The 13611-nt window shown below is 37.6% G+C and overlaps 1 protein-coding gene across 1 annotated transcript in view; it reads right to left on the reverse strand.

Moving 5' to 3' along the window:
* The window catches only part of VPS33B (VPS33B late endosome and lysosome associated), a 2132768-nt gene that overhangs the window by 937027 nt on the left and 1182130 nt on the right, over positions 1-13611 (reverse strand). The window lies entirely within an intron of this gene.

Consider the following 13611-nt stretch of genomic DNA (forward strand, 5'->3'; position numbering starts at 1 on the left):
CATTTGCAGTTGTGTGTTGCTTAGCTGTCATATCATATGACTGAACTAGCTGACTTTCTGGTTTTGATTCATCAAGTCCTGTGATATCTGCCTTTCAAAGTAAACACTTCTACAGGAAGATCAGATTGTTTTAATTTCTGTGGAATAACTGAAATAAAGTTTATTTTAAAGAATATTTGTTTCTATAGCAGCAGTGCGACAGGATGGCTTTAAGAACTGAAAAGAGGTTTGGACAGTTTTTGAAGCTGTGTGTAAGCACTCTGCTTTATTTAGTATAAGTTTTGAATTTGATACTGCCTTGCACTTCTGTTTCTGCAGTGAAGATTATAGCATTTCTTTTTTTTAAACACCCTTACTGAATTATTACTTGTGACCATAGGCACATTTACATTTATACAGAAGTAATCAATTTGTATTAAATTAACATTAACAAACATTATACTTCACATATATTGCTATATATCAAATATGATTACTGCATTTCTTTGTCAGAATTTGACTTTGGTGTAGTGTGTGCTTTCACAGGGTCATAGGTAGGTACTAGGCTATTGGCCCAAGGGCCTAAGTAAGCCTAGCCAACAAGGTTCCCTGGGCTTACGCCACCCAAGAAAGTTATTTTCCTGTGCCCCTGTTGAGCAGAGCCACAGAAGTGATCCCCAGGGTGTATTTCCTATTTCCCATCCACTCATCAAGATTTTTCTTGAAGAGTGCTAATGAGGAACTTTGCTTGACATAGATGGGTAGCTTGTTCCAGAGTATGTGAAGTCTCTGGGACAGGAATCTATCTCTCCAGCATGTCCTGTTTATTATGGTGACAAGGTTTAGGTCCCTAGAGCGTGTAGCTCGGCGTGATTGAAATTTTTTTTGGTGCAGCATGTCCAACGGCTCTGGGTTTGACATAGCTTTATATGTTAGGCAGAGATCACCTCGGAGTAGGTGATATGCTACAGAGTAAAGTTGGAGATTTTTGAGATGGTCAATGTAGAGCATCTGTTTGAGGCCAGTAATCCTCTTTGTGAGGTACTTCTGTGGGCTTTCCAGCTGCTGCAGTTGTCTTGTGAGGTACATTCCAAAAGGGGCGTTGTACTCTATAATGGGTCTAATAAGTGTAGAGTAGAGGGGAACAATGATCTCTTTTTTCCTGGATGAGAATCCTTTTGTGATGAGGTGTGCCATGTAGAAGGATTTCCTGACTACTGTGGCGATGTGATTATCAAAGGAGGGACTACTGTCCACCTGGGTCCCAAGGTCTCTTATCACACATTTGGCATTAAGTAGACTGCTGCCTATGTAGTAGTTCATGGGTACAGAGTTTTTACCAAAGAGGTTGATAATGCACTTTTTGGCATTCAGCTTGAGGTCATGGCTCTGACACCAGGCATCTGTTTCAGTGAGGCCCTTCTGTAGGATGTCCACATCATTTGGGGACTCGACTATGGCTTCTAGTTTGCAGTCATCTGCAAACTTTGTTAGCCAAAGGCCTTCTGTGTTAGCCTGTACTTCAGAGAAGTAGATACCAAACAGGAGAGGTCCCAGGACTGAACTCTGTGGTACTCCACTTGTCACTGGTTTGAAGTCAGATTTGGAGTCTGCAACTTTTACAGTGTGGGTTCTGTCAGTGAGCCAGTTGGCAACCCATCTTGTGATGCAAGGATTTATACCTAGTTTAGTGAGTTTATCTATAATTCCAGAATGGGGGATGGTGTTGAAAGCCTTGGCAAGGTCAAGATAGGCTGTGTAAACCACCTTACCCTCGTCTACAGCTTTGGTGACTGCCTCAAAGTCTTCGATCAGGTTCAGGAGGCATGATCTGCCTTTCACAAACCCGAACTGGGTGGGGTCCAGAGTTTGGAGGTTACCAATGTCTTTGTTTATGAGTTCCATGATGATATGTTCCATGGCCTTACAGACCAGGCTCGGCAGGCTAATAGGACGATAGTTCCCGGGATCAATGTTGGCTCCCCCTTTGTGGTGTGGAATAACTGTTGCAGTGTGCCATTCAATGGGCACAAAGCCTGATGTGAGGCTATGATTGAACATGGTGCTTAGGTGGTGAGCCAGTTCGTTCTGAAGTTTGTGTAAAACGCAGCCTGGGATGTTGTCCGGTCCCATGAATGCTGTGTTTTTGGCTTTAGAATGTGCACCTTTTACCTGCGTAGTTGTGATCACAGGGACTCTGCATTCTTCCTGTATAGATATGGGCCATTTACGACGGTGAGAGGGGGTTAAAGTTAGCACTGAACCTATCTGCCAGGACGTTGGCGATATCAGTTGGTTCTGTAATTTTTGTGTCGTTGTGCTGTAACTCAGAGCAGATCTGATGTTGCCATTGAGATTCTTGACATAGCTATAGAATGCTTTGTGGTTGTCCTTAGAATCAGGGGCGATTTTGTTTTCATAGCTAGCTTTGGAGGATCTTATAAGGGATCTTAGCTTCTTACTGACCAGGGAGCTCCTCCACTCATGGGATTTTACTCTATTTTGCAACAGTTTCTTCCTTCTGTTGTAGAGTTTGTTTACGGCAGGGGACCACCAGATTGGCTCCCTTTTTTTGGAGGATAGCGTCTTGGTAATGTTTGGGATGGCACGATCCATGCACTCGTGTAAGTGCTTACAGAGTGCATTTGTGTAGGATTCAGCAGTCGTAACTGTATTGTCTATCTGCATGGGTGTTATGAAAACATTCTTCTGGGAAATAACATTCTTGCTGATAGTTGTAATGTGTGATTTTGATTAGCTAAAGGGATTATTCAACAAACACTATTGTATAACACTAACTTAAACATATCATACCACAATAAACATCTTGAAAGTATGTGGATATAGAATCACAACCAAGCATATGGATAACAAGCTATAACTAGGAAGAATTAGGTGAATAAATGATATAGAATGCATCTGAAATTATATTACTAAACTTGCTGAATATATGTATAGCAATTATAATAATAAAAATATTCAGCACTGCAGAATAATTAATTTTTGGATTCTTTTTCTTTTAACCTAGTCTATGATTACAACCCAGAGAGCATACTTTGAGATAGTATGATACATGCATTCTTACTCTAGAATTTAAGTGAAAAATATAAGCAAACACATAAAAAGAAATGTCTTTCTTGTCAGCATGTCAGCTGTCTTGCTAACAAAGACTGGGTGGCTGTGAATAGCAGTTCTGTATATAACTGATAACATTTTTCAAATCCAAGTGGCTTTATCCTTTCTTTACTGTAGTTTCTACAAATCACTAGTAATCTCTAAGTCATAGCAGTTTCAAAAATGCACCACTGATCTTGTTATAAAACTGCTCCAAATGCATCACGTCTTGGCTCTTATACTGACTTATGGATTAGTCACTGCCTCCAGTATCTAAATAAATGGAAGATTAAAATAACTACAGTTAGGTTATGTACTCGTCATAACACCAGGGTTTTCAAAATAGAGTCTTATACCCAGGACTGGTCTTATGCATAAAGTCAACTAGGCAACTGCCTAGGGTGCTGTTCTTGGAAGAGCACTCTTTTCGATTTATTTTTTTAGAGCGTCGAAAAATGTAGCTTCTTTGCTGTAAAAAAAATAAATAAATAAATAAAAAGTGGTACCCAGCTTCTACAAAACGTACCTGCTTTGTATCCTGATGGGTGCCTCAGGAGGGAGGTGCTTCTTTTGACTTGACCATTAAGGTCAGTGAAGCAACATCATGTTAGACTTTCTTTGTGAGGCAATGTTAAATGGTAGGTATGCAACAATATGATGCATTTTTGAATGTAAACTATGTAATGTTCATTACAAAAAACTAAAAGAAACTATAACATTTTAAAGTATGGCTTTACTGCTTATTTGTTCAGGGAGTCAGGGTGGGGGACCTTCTGCTGAATTCTGAAGAGCAACTGTGCAAGACAGAAGCAGCGAAGGAAGCATTTTTTCATGATACTGGCAATGATCAAGCAGATATTTTCTGGCAATATTAATGGCTTTATGATTTGTGTGGAGCAACTTGGAATACTGCAATGTGTAGCAACTTCCCTGTGTGGGCTAGAATATCAAAGGTTAAATTTATTACATAGCCATCAGACCTCTTGGCTATAAGTGCTGGGTGAGGGTTGGGCATACCTCTCAAATGTCTCTAATCTTGACTCAAATATTTTATCTCTCTCTCCTAATCCCTAGTAAAACTGGCACTTTTTGGCAGAAAAGGTGATGGATTGCACTTAAAGAATGACAACAATTTAGCAATATCCCATAAATGGATGTGGGTATCACAGGATCTACCCACAGTTGGCATGATTTGATCATTTGATCACACAGGTAAAGCCTGAGTGATGAAATGAAGCCAACCATGGGTAAAATCCTGTGAAACCCATATCCAGGAGTGGGTTATTTGTATTATATAATTACATATTTAAGAAATAAATTGCTTACCTTTCTTAAATAATGTCTTTGCATAATGGCACTGTAGTGTTCCTCTACGTTCTTCCTTGTTTGCTGAAGTACTGCACATTTGCATGGGACTTACGTTCCCATGCTTGCATAGTACATCAGTGCTGTTCAGGAGAAGCAAGGGAGAAAAGATCATCTCCACTGCTGTTTTTTTTTTCCTGCCATTATAACCTGTTATGCAAGAAACCTGGACAAAGTCCAAAATAATCAGGGGACAAAGGTCAAAAAATAGAAACTGATTTTAAATACTGCTCTTATAAACTTAAAAAGTTGCTGGAATCTCAAATGTCTGTCATTATTTAATGACTTCAATCTCCAGAGGCTTGCCAGAAAACATTTTTTATAAGGAAAAGACAAACTATGAGGTAAAAATTTGAACAGTTGTGCGGTATGACTCTTGATATTTTAGTAAGGACCATACATTAATATAAGGAAAATCAGGTACACTTCTGTTTTTTTAGTTTTGCAGAATGTACTTGATTTTTCTTGTATTTTGCTCTATCCTCTAAGCATATGCCAACAGAAAATCTGGCCACTCAATGATACTTAAAGAGCTGGACTTTTTTTTCTATTGGTATATGCTCTATTTACAATGGGCATGCTGACTGAGCTGTCCAATCAGCATGCACATTTTTGAATGGCAATGAGTTATTATTTTACAATTACAGTCTTATTTTGTTTTGGAAAATGCATGTTATTTCACATTTTCTTATTTTTGTCAACTCCTCATGTTAATAGTACGAATACTTTAAGAAGTGTCCCTGATTATTTTTGGATTCATCCCCAATTTTGAAGATAAGAGGTTTAGAGCTACGGAGTTGGGGGCTGACAATGAAAGTAAGTTGATGCTCTTGTTATTTGCTCAGTTGGGGAAGACAAGGCTGATCCCAGCGCCTTCCTCGGGGATGGAGCTGGCTGGACTCCCAGCTGAATATTAGTCCTCAAAAATGTTGTCATTATTCAGTTGACACTGTATTCAGTGAAGCTCTTAGTAGATTGGCCAGATCTCAAGGAAAAGGTTAGTTAAACAGGCCTCGAAGGTAGTTTTTGTAGAATTGGTGAATGAAATCTGGGCTGATGGGCCCCAGTACAAAAGAAGTCTTTAGTGAGGGTGTCTGGATCCTTCGAACAGTAGGATCCGACTGTCTTGAAACTTCAGGCACCAGTCCGCAATAACTGCTGCATCGGGAGACCTTTTCTTGGATTTATCCGAGCGATCCTCAGGTCTCTTTTCTTTAGACTTTTCTTTCTCTTTATCTCTATTTGCTTCTTGGATGCCTGTAGGTCCAAAGACATTTTGGCCCTTGTCTAAAATGGAAGGCCTTTTAAAATTATTTTTGCTCTTCTCCCCTGGAGAGCTCTGGTGCTGAATGTAGCACAAATGCAGCATGAATCTTGCAAGTGGAAAGGCCCAAAACAATAGACACACTGCAAGTGTGGGTCTTGAGGAGGTATTTTATGTCCATTGGAGGAACACTTTTTAAAAACTGTTGACATCAGAATAACAATAAAGATGTACAGAACTCTTAACTACAAGTTATCCAAGCAACTAGCTTACTAATTAGCTACTTATCCTACTACTATATATATAGAAACACATACACAGAAGGAAATATTAGAAGATATTATACAATCACACTGATCTACCTTAAACAACTACTAATAACATAACACTGCTCTAGCCTAATAATAGATATCAAAATTCCCAAAAACGGAGGAACATGTTTCCACTTATCATGAAAAATTATGGAGTTGTCAGTCCACACATCTGGTTTAGTCAGGCAGCAAATGACATCTGGGGTAATTCAGGTAGGAGAGGGGAATTGCTGCCAGAAGCTTTGGTATAAGGTGCCAATGTTGAATACTGTTGGATCTGGCAACCCACATGTTGAATAAGACAAGAAAAGGCAACACTGGATCAAACCATATTAACATGTTCCTAGTTATAAATATTCATACATTTTTGTATAACTATCATCAGTCCTAAATTGCATAAATTGCTCAATCCCGCCTCTCCCTTAAAATCTCATCCCTCCTACAAAACATCATTCCGCTTGTATTATTCCAACAATTTTCATTTTTCCTGTGTAATTTGCTCCTACCCTTTTCTAAACATCTGACTTCCATTTCTTTTATTTCTGTTACAATACTTAATACTTCAAATACAGTTGGTTTAGCCTTTGATTTCCATTTTGTTGTACTTACTTTATTTTGGCAGCCACCAGAATTAAACTCTAGGCAATTCAGATCTCATGTCCCAGCTAAAAAAATTATTCTTTAGTTACATCGAATTGCTCATGCAATATTTCAGAGTACTCTGTATAGAATTTTTGAAGTATGACAACTCTTTACACTCCCAAATCATATGTTTCCAGTTATCTCTTTCTTCCCCATCACACCTCCAACATTTGCCATCTACCTGTGGAAAAATTCCTTGAAGTCTACTTCAGGTAAAAAATACATATGCAAACTCTTCCAAGCAAAACTCCTAAATCTTCTAGACTTCGTTGTACACTTGGGAGCCATACATTTGTCCTCCCGTTATTTCCTTGTGAAATACTTATCCAGTCACTCTTCACAATCTTTTCTAACCTCCTCTGACTGATTCTTATAGTTATCATGCAATATTTTATATGCCCTACTAATTATCCCTTTTAACAGCAGCTTCTGTTCTAGATTCAAGTAAACACTACCAGAGCAGGTCTTTCATTTATGACTTCCCCCAATCATTTTCTCTGTCTGTACTCTGATATCAATCCTTGATAGGGAAGGCAGTATCTAGCCTGCAGTTCAAATGTCTTCTTGGCATTTTCCCACTTTATTACTTTTCCCTCTCTACTTATTTGTTCCCAGTACCTTGGATCCATTGCCATTTTTCTCCAGTAAATTCCAGCCCCCTCTTGCCTAATCTCTGTACCCCTAATTGCAGTCATCCATATTTGCTAAATCTCTTTTCTCCATTCTAGTGTTGGCTTAGTTCTTAGAATATGTTCTGCTACTTTATGAATATAGTATTCTATATGGCTGTTATTCTCCTTAAGAATCTGCATCCAAAATCCCACTCATTATTTATTTCTTGAATTTCCCCACAGTTTCATCACCATCCCGTTCCACTTTGAAATACAGCTTTCTGTTTGTGCTATGTATAGGAGCCGTAACTGTGTAGCTCTAAAATATCCCTTAAAATCAAGTAATCCTAAACCACCTTCTTCTGTTGGAAGCATCAACTTCCGCCACTTGACCTTTGCTCTCCTACCCTCCCACTCCTGATAAATTCCTTCAACTTTTTTTATTAATTATTGACCACAACTTCTCCTCTGGTTGATAAAAATATGCCTGATCTACATAAAACTAAAATGACTAAAAACATTTTCACTGCTTCTATCTTGCTATCCATAAACAAGAGCTTTGAGTTTCTCAGTTTTGTATTATCTTTTGTTCAGTTTCTTCCCACATATTTTTATCTGTCATAACAGAATCCCTTTTAATCCACGCCATTAAATACTTCATTTTATCGTGTCCCCATAAATATGAGTATTGCTGGGCCAATTCAAGAGCGGATACATTGCTTAAAGTTATAGCCTTTGTTTTATTTTCATTAACTTTATAGTCCAGAAAGACTTGAAACTGTCTCAAGATATTCCACAACAATGAATTGTCCTTTTCTGGTATTACCAGGCAGAAAATAATATTGTCTGCAAATAAATTCAACTTTTGTTAGTTAGCATGACAATTATATCCTTGAATTTCTGAGTCCCTTAGTTTCTTTGCCAATGGCTCTAAATATAAAGCAAAAAAACAAAGGGGAAAGAGGACACCCCTAACCTGGTTCTTTTGTTCAAACACAACTTGTAAATTTTGCCTCTGATCCCCCGTACATTCAACTAATTAACATTATTATATCAGGGAATGCAAATGCTTCCTTTGCTCTACTCAAAATCCTGCCTTACTCTGTCAAATGCTTTCCCCGCATCAAAACCCACCAACAGTAGTATTTTCTTACACTATGTTTTCCTCTTGATCATCAGTATTTTGTTAATGCTATCAAATGTTTGCCTCCCATCCACAAAACCACACTGATCCATATCTATCAATTGTAGCAACACATTTGCCATTCTTTTAGCTATTACAGACATTAAGCACTATATAATCAAGGTTTAATATTAAAATGGGCGTATAATAAGCTGGGTCTGATGGTTCTTTACTGTCTTTAGGTATTACAGCCACCATAGCTTTCTTCCAAGATGTTGGTGTTTCCCCTCCTTTTAAAAGACTGTTAAACAAAACCTTCCAGATCTTTATTACTTTCTTCCCTCCTAGCTTCCAAACTTCCACTGGAATACCATCTATTCCTGGAGAAAAAAACATACAAGATTCAGGAACTTTATAAAATATACCTGCTTTCTTGTGGGCAGAAGGATTGTAAAATATACCTGCTTTCTTGTGGGCAGAAGGATGACTATCAGTCAAGTCATAGGCTGTCACAAAAACATCCTCCAATACTGAAAGAACAGGAGGCATTGGTATAGATTCAGGAATATCCAGCTGTAATAAATCATAATACCTTTTCAGAAATTGTGAAATGTCATTTTGACCCTGCTGAAAAACTGATTCATTATGAAAAGAAAGTATCAGAAAAAGAGAATCCTTTGAAGGGACTATCAGAAGACACACCTCAGAACTCCATCAGAAACCTGAGAAACTTTCACAATCTTGTTGTGGTTCAAAATCATGAACCTCGTCAGAAAATAATCTGTTTTTTTCTTACCCAAAAACAAATGAACTATTAGGGTCAGGTGCCTAAACTAAACTTTGTGCCAAGTCCTATAAATCACTGCTGTCAAAAGTAAATGAGACAGGAAAAAACATATGTCTTTTGCTTCTTTTTGACAAGAATTTCTGAAGAAGCAGACCCATTTTTGCTAGGCAAAAACTTCCTATGGATTGGCAATATCGTCTGGTTATGCAGAGATGAATTCTCTACTCCTCCTCCAAGAACCAACAAATGTGGTTCTCCCTTGCTCATCAAGGGCACTCCTACAGCTACAGAGGATGTGCCTAATTCTTGGTCCATGGTGGCTGTAGGGACTGCACCAGAAAGAGGCAAAGAAAAAGATGAATTATCTGAGGAACCAGAAATGTCCAGATCAGATACATCCATCCGCTGCTAGACATTTAAGCATCCTGCTGTGGTGACAAAGGCTGTTAATTAATGTTGCTCTTTTTTGTTGCTAGTAGAAGCAAGAAATGAGCAATTAGCAGGTTTTTCCATAGTAAAACTGAAAAAGATGCCTGATTCCTAGGAAAGACTGGCATTTGTTATCAGTAAAATACATAAGTAGTAAAAAAGTAACTTTTCTACCAAAACACACTTTAAAAGCATTTTAAACAGTCACCCCAGTTCCCAATAGTAAAATGACACAAATTCTACCAAGGAAAATTAAGTTTTAAATTAGTTTTAACATTTTTCCACAACAGTAAAAAGTAACATTCCCATATAAATGTTACTAAACATCATGTAGCAGTTAATAAGCACTCTTTTTCTAGCTTAAAATGTATAATTTCATAGAGTAAGTTCACATTGTGTTATAAAAATAAAGTGTGAAAGTTGCTTGTTTGCCTAGCAATGCAAAGTATTAGCCAACCATTGATCCCTGAAAACCTGCAAAAGTAGCACTCTTTGGTGGCAGGAAAGTAGGGCTTGGCACCTAAACTACTTTTTCTTCAGCTCATCTCAAAGTGAATAATAGTTTGGGTTTGTGGATGGTGCAGAAGCCGGACAACTGTTATATCCTTAGCAGGATATAAGCCATATAAACAAGGCTAATACAGTAATAATCATAATGATGAACATCAAAAAATACTGCAAGGTGTCAAACTCTGCTATGATGAAGGCAATCATCTGAGACTAGGAATTCAAAACACACAAGTATGGTCACAGCTCGTATAAATGGGCTGCTGAACAAAACAAAAGATAAAATATTGCACAAAAGAATCAAGCGAACCAATCAAAGGCAAAAAGGCTCACACGTTTCAAAAAATAAAACACAGCTTTAATGGGAAAGCACTTTCATGGTGAAAACACACCACTTCTACATCAGACCTATAGCACAGTAACAATGTATCCAAATATATATTGAGACATGGTCAAACACAACACCAATCACATTCTTATTTTGATTATTCAATTAAAAAACTTAATCCTTACTCAACTGACAAAAATGTGTAGCATATATATATATATATATATATATATATATATATATATATATATTCTAACTACATATAATAAATGCACATTAAAAACACATAAAAATGTGTTTAAAACTTAAAACTTTTATTAAATATGTACTTTAAAAATACATTTGTTGAGTGCCAGCTTCAATAACACATAATAAATTTAACTAACACAAATTCACTTAAGGAGACTTCAGAATGGGCTTTATGGGTATTCTGTTGTTCAACCCACTTCCACTGTCTGCCCCCAACCTAATAATCCATCTGGTCTCTAAGGTTTCTGTGCAATTAATTAAATCACCCCCCACCCCACTCTCAAAAACTTTCTCAAGGATCAAGAACTTAAACATACATGTAGGGTTCGTGATTGACACATGCTTAGCTAGGGCATTAGTGTAGACATCATTCCTGATGTTTAATAAACGTTCTCTAATCCTAAATCTAATTTTTCTGTTCATCTTGCCTACACAGAAAGACAAACGGTAATTACACACTGCCAGATAAACAACATTAACACCGTTACAATCAGCAACAACATTAAACCTGATCTGTGAAGCCAAATCAGGGTGTGTAAAATTATTGCTTGTGTCAATGTACTTACAGTGGTTGCAATTACTACAAGGAAAAGTCCCTTTTATCTCAACAGGAGAACAACTCTTAGTATCCCCCTTAGGGTAACATAGCAACAACAACAGTTGAACTTAGAGGTGAGCTTTAATTATATTCACCTGCTCACAGAGTTTGGGGAAAGGGAGGAATCTACTGTGTTGGCTAGTATATTAAGTCAAGAAGAACTACTCAGTCGTAATTACCCTGCCAAGTTAGTAGAAGAGAGAATTAGTGTTTTATTGGATTTTGCTAAGATCTTTGAGAATAAACTACTGAGGTACAAGTTTAATGAAATTGGAGAGAGACATTACAGACTTTAAGGTGGGACATGTGTTCATGTGGCCAAAAACGCGCTCAAATACTAATACAAATTTTAATACCACCTTTACAGAACCAGTATCTCAAACAGAGATGATTGGTGCAACAGCTAAGGCCGATTCTTCCAATGAACTGCAACAATCTGATGAACGCTTAGGTGCCAAACATAACTCCAACACTCCTCCGTTACTGGATGTCAACAGGAAAGGCATTTCCAGTCACATTCATACAGGCAGCAGCACTGAAGCGGTAATGGATAAACTACAGAGTTTCAGTAGCACTGAGCAGAGGCCAGACGGAGTTAAGCATTTTTCTACTGAACAACGCAAGTCATTACAGAAACAGTTAGAGCAGGGATCGTTTTTTTTGCACACTCCCCCATCAGGTTGGATATACTGAGGGAGAGGAGGGAACACTCATACAGCAGAGGTCGAACCAAGAGAAAATTTTCGCAAGAGTCACCCACCAAGGCCAAGTGGTGTTGGAAACAAACAGGGACAGTGGATCGTTGATTTGGAACATTTCCTCACAGGAATTAATCTGCAAAGAAATTAACCTTTTGAACAAAGGGTTGCTGTTTATAACATCCAAAAAAACTGAAGTAACAGAGACTATTTTAAACTTAAACATGTTTAACAGGAATGTACTGCTTAAACTCTTATTTAAAGATGAAATTAATAGTGATGTTAACATTTTTACGAAACCTAGTATGTTTGTGCCGCAAGGGCATCCAGTGGTGGACATGTGTACACAACTATGTGAGAATGAAATTTTTGATAAATTAAATAAAGATTGTAACAGCAATAGGAATGCCAAGTTTTGGAATATAACCCAACCAGAATATAAGGTATTAAAAGCACTCCAATCAGACAACATTACTATCAAACTAGCTGATAAAGGGGGACCTACAGAATTATGGATAGCATGTACTATGATGAGACCATGCTTGGTATGTTAAATTTTGTTGATATTTACAAACCCATTAGTGATTAAGAAAATAAGGTGTTGATTTCTAAGATGGAGGATGTGTTATATGATTTCCTTTTGAACAATGTGATTGATATGAATTTGTATAATTATTTCAGAGTGCCCAAACCTTTAGTGCCTGTTATTCAAGGTGTACCGAAAATTCATAAAGACCCGAAAAAAAACTCCATTGAGACAGACAGTGTCTGAGCAGAACTGGGTAACTGAACCCCTATCCATTTATATAGAGAAGTCCTTGAGACCAATAGTTAATAAAAATGGATATATATTAAGGGATTCAAAGCACTTCTTACAGTATCTCCATAATTTTTTGGAGAATACAGACATTGACAAGGCCTCCCTAGTTTTAGTCACCTTAGATGTGCACTCTTTGTTCACATCTATACCAAATGATCTGGGAGTAGAAATGCTCAGGGATTATCTAATGAAGGATGGAATGTATGACTATACTTGGAATGACTTGATTTGCCTCCTAATGGAATTAGTTTTGAGCAACAATGTTATGTTATTTAATCATCAACTGTACTTACAGAAGGAGGGGGCAGCCACGGGCACGTCGAGCGCTAACAGTTATGATAACCTGGTCATGGCTACCTGGGAAGCCAAGCAGATACTATTGCCAGATAAGTGGAAACAAGTAGTATTCTACAGACAATTTGTAGATGACTTGTTTCTGCTATGGAATGGAAATCCCATTGAGCTAAATGTATTTTTTCAGAAAATCAAAACCAGTACACAGTTTTTAATGTCTGGCCTACATAATCCATTTGTAAATATTAATTTCTTGGATGTGAGTGTGTTTAAAGATGCAGACGGAGGTTTCCACACTAGCATTTACCATAAGGAATGTCATAGGAACACTAAATTGTACAGAAAAAGGATGCAACCTGGTCACATCTTTAGAAATGTGGTTAAAGGTCAAGCACTACGGACTTCCAGATTAACAGTGGATAATGATGTATTTAAGGATGTGTAATTTAGAGAGGAGTTTTGTAGAGAGGGGCTATATAGATACCACTACCA

This window comes from Protopterus annectens, chromosome 7.part0, assembly GCF_019279795.1.
Source record: "Protopterus annectens isolate FY-2018-M chromosome 7.part0, PAN1.0, whole genome shotgun sequence".
NCBI classification, from domain to species: domain Eukaryota; kingdom Metazoa; phylum Chordata; order Ceratodontiformes; family Protopteridae; genus Protopterus; species Protopterus annectens.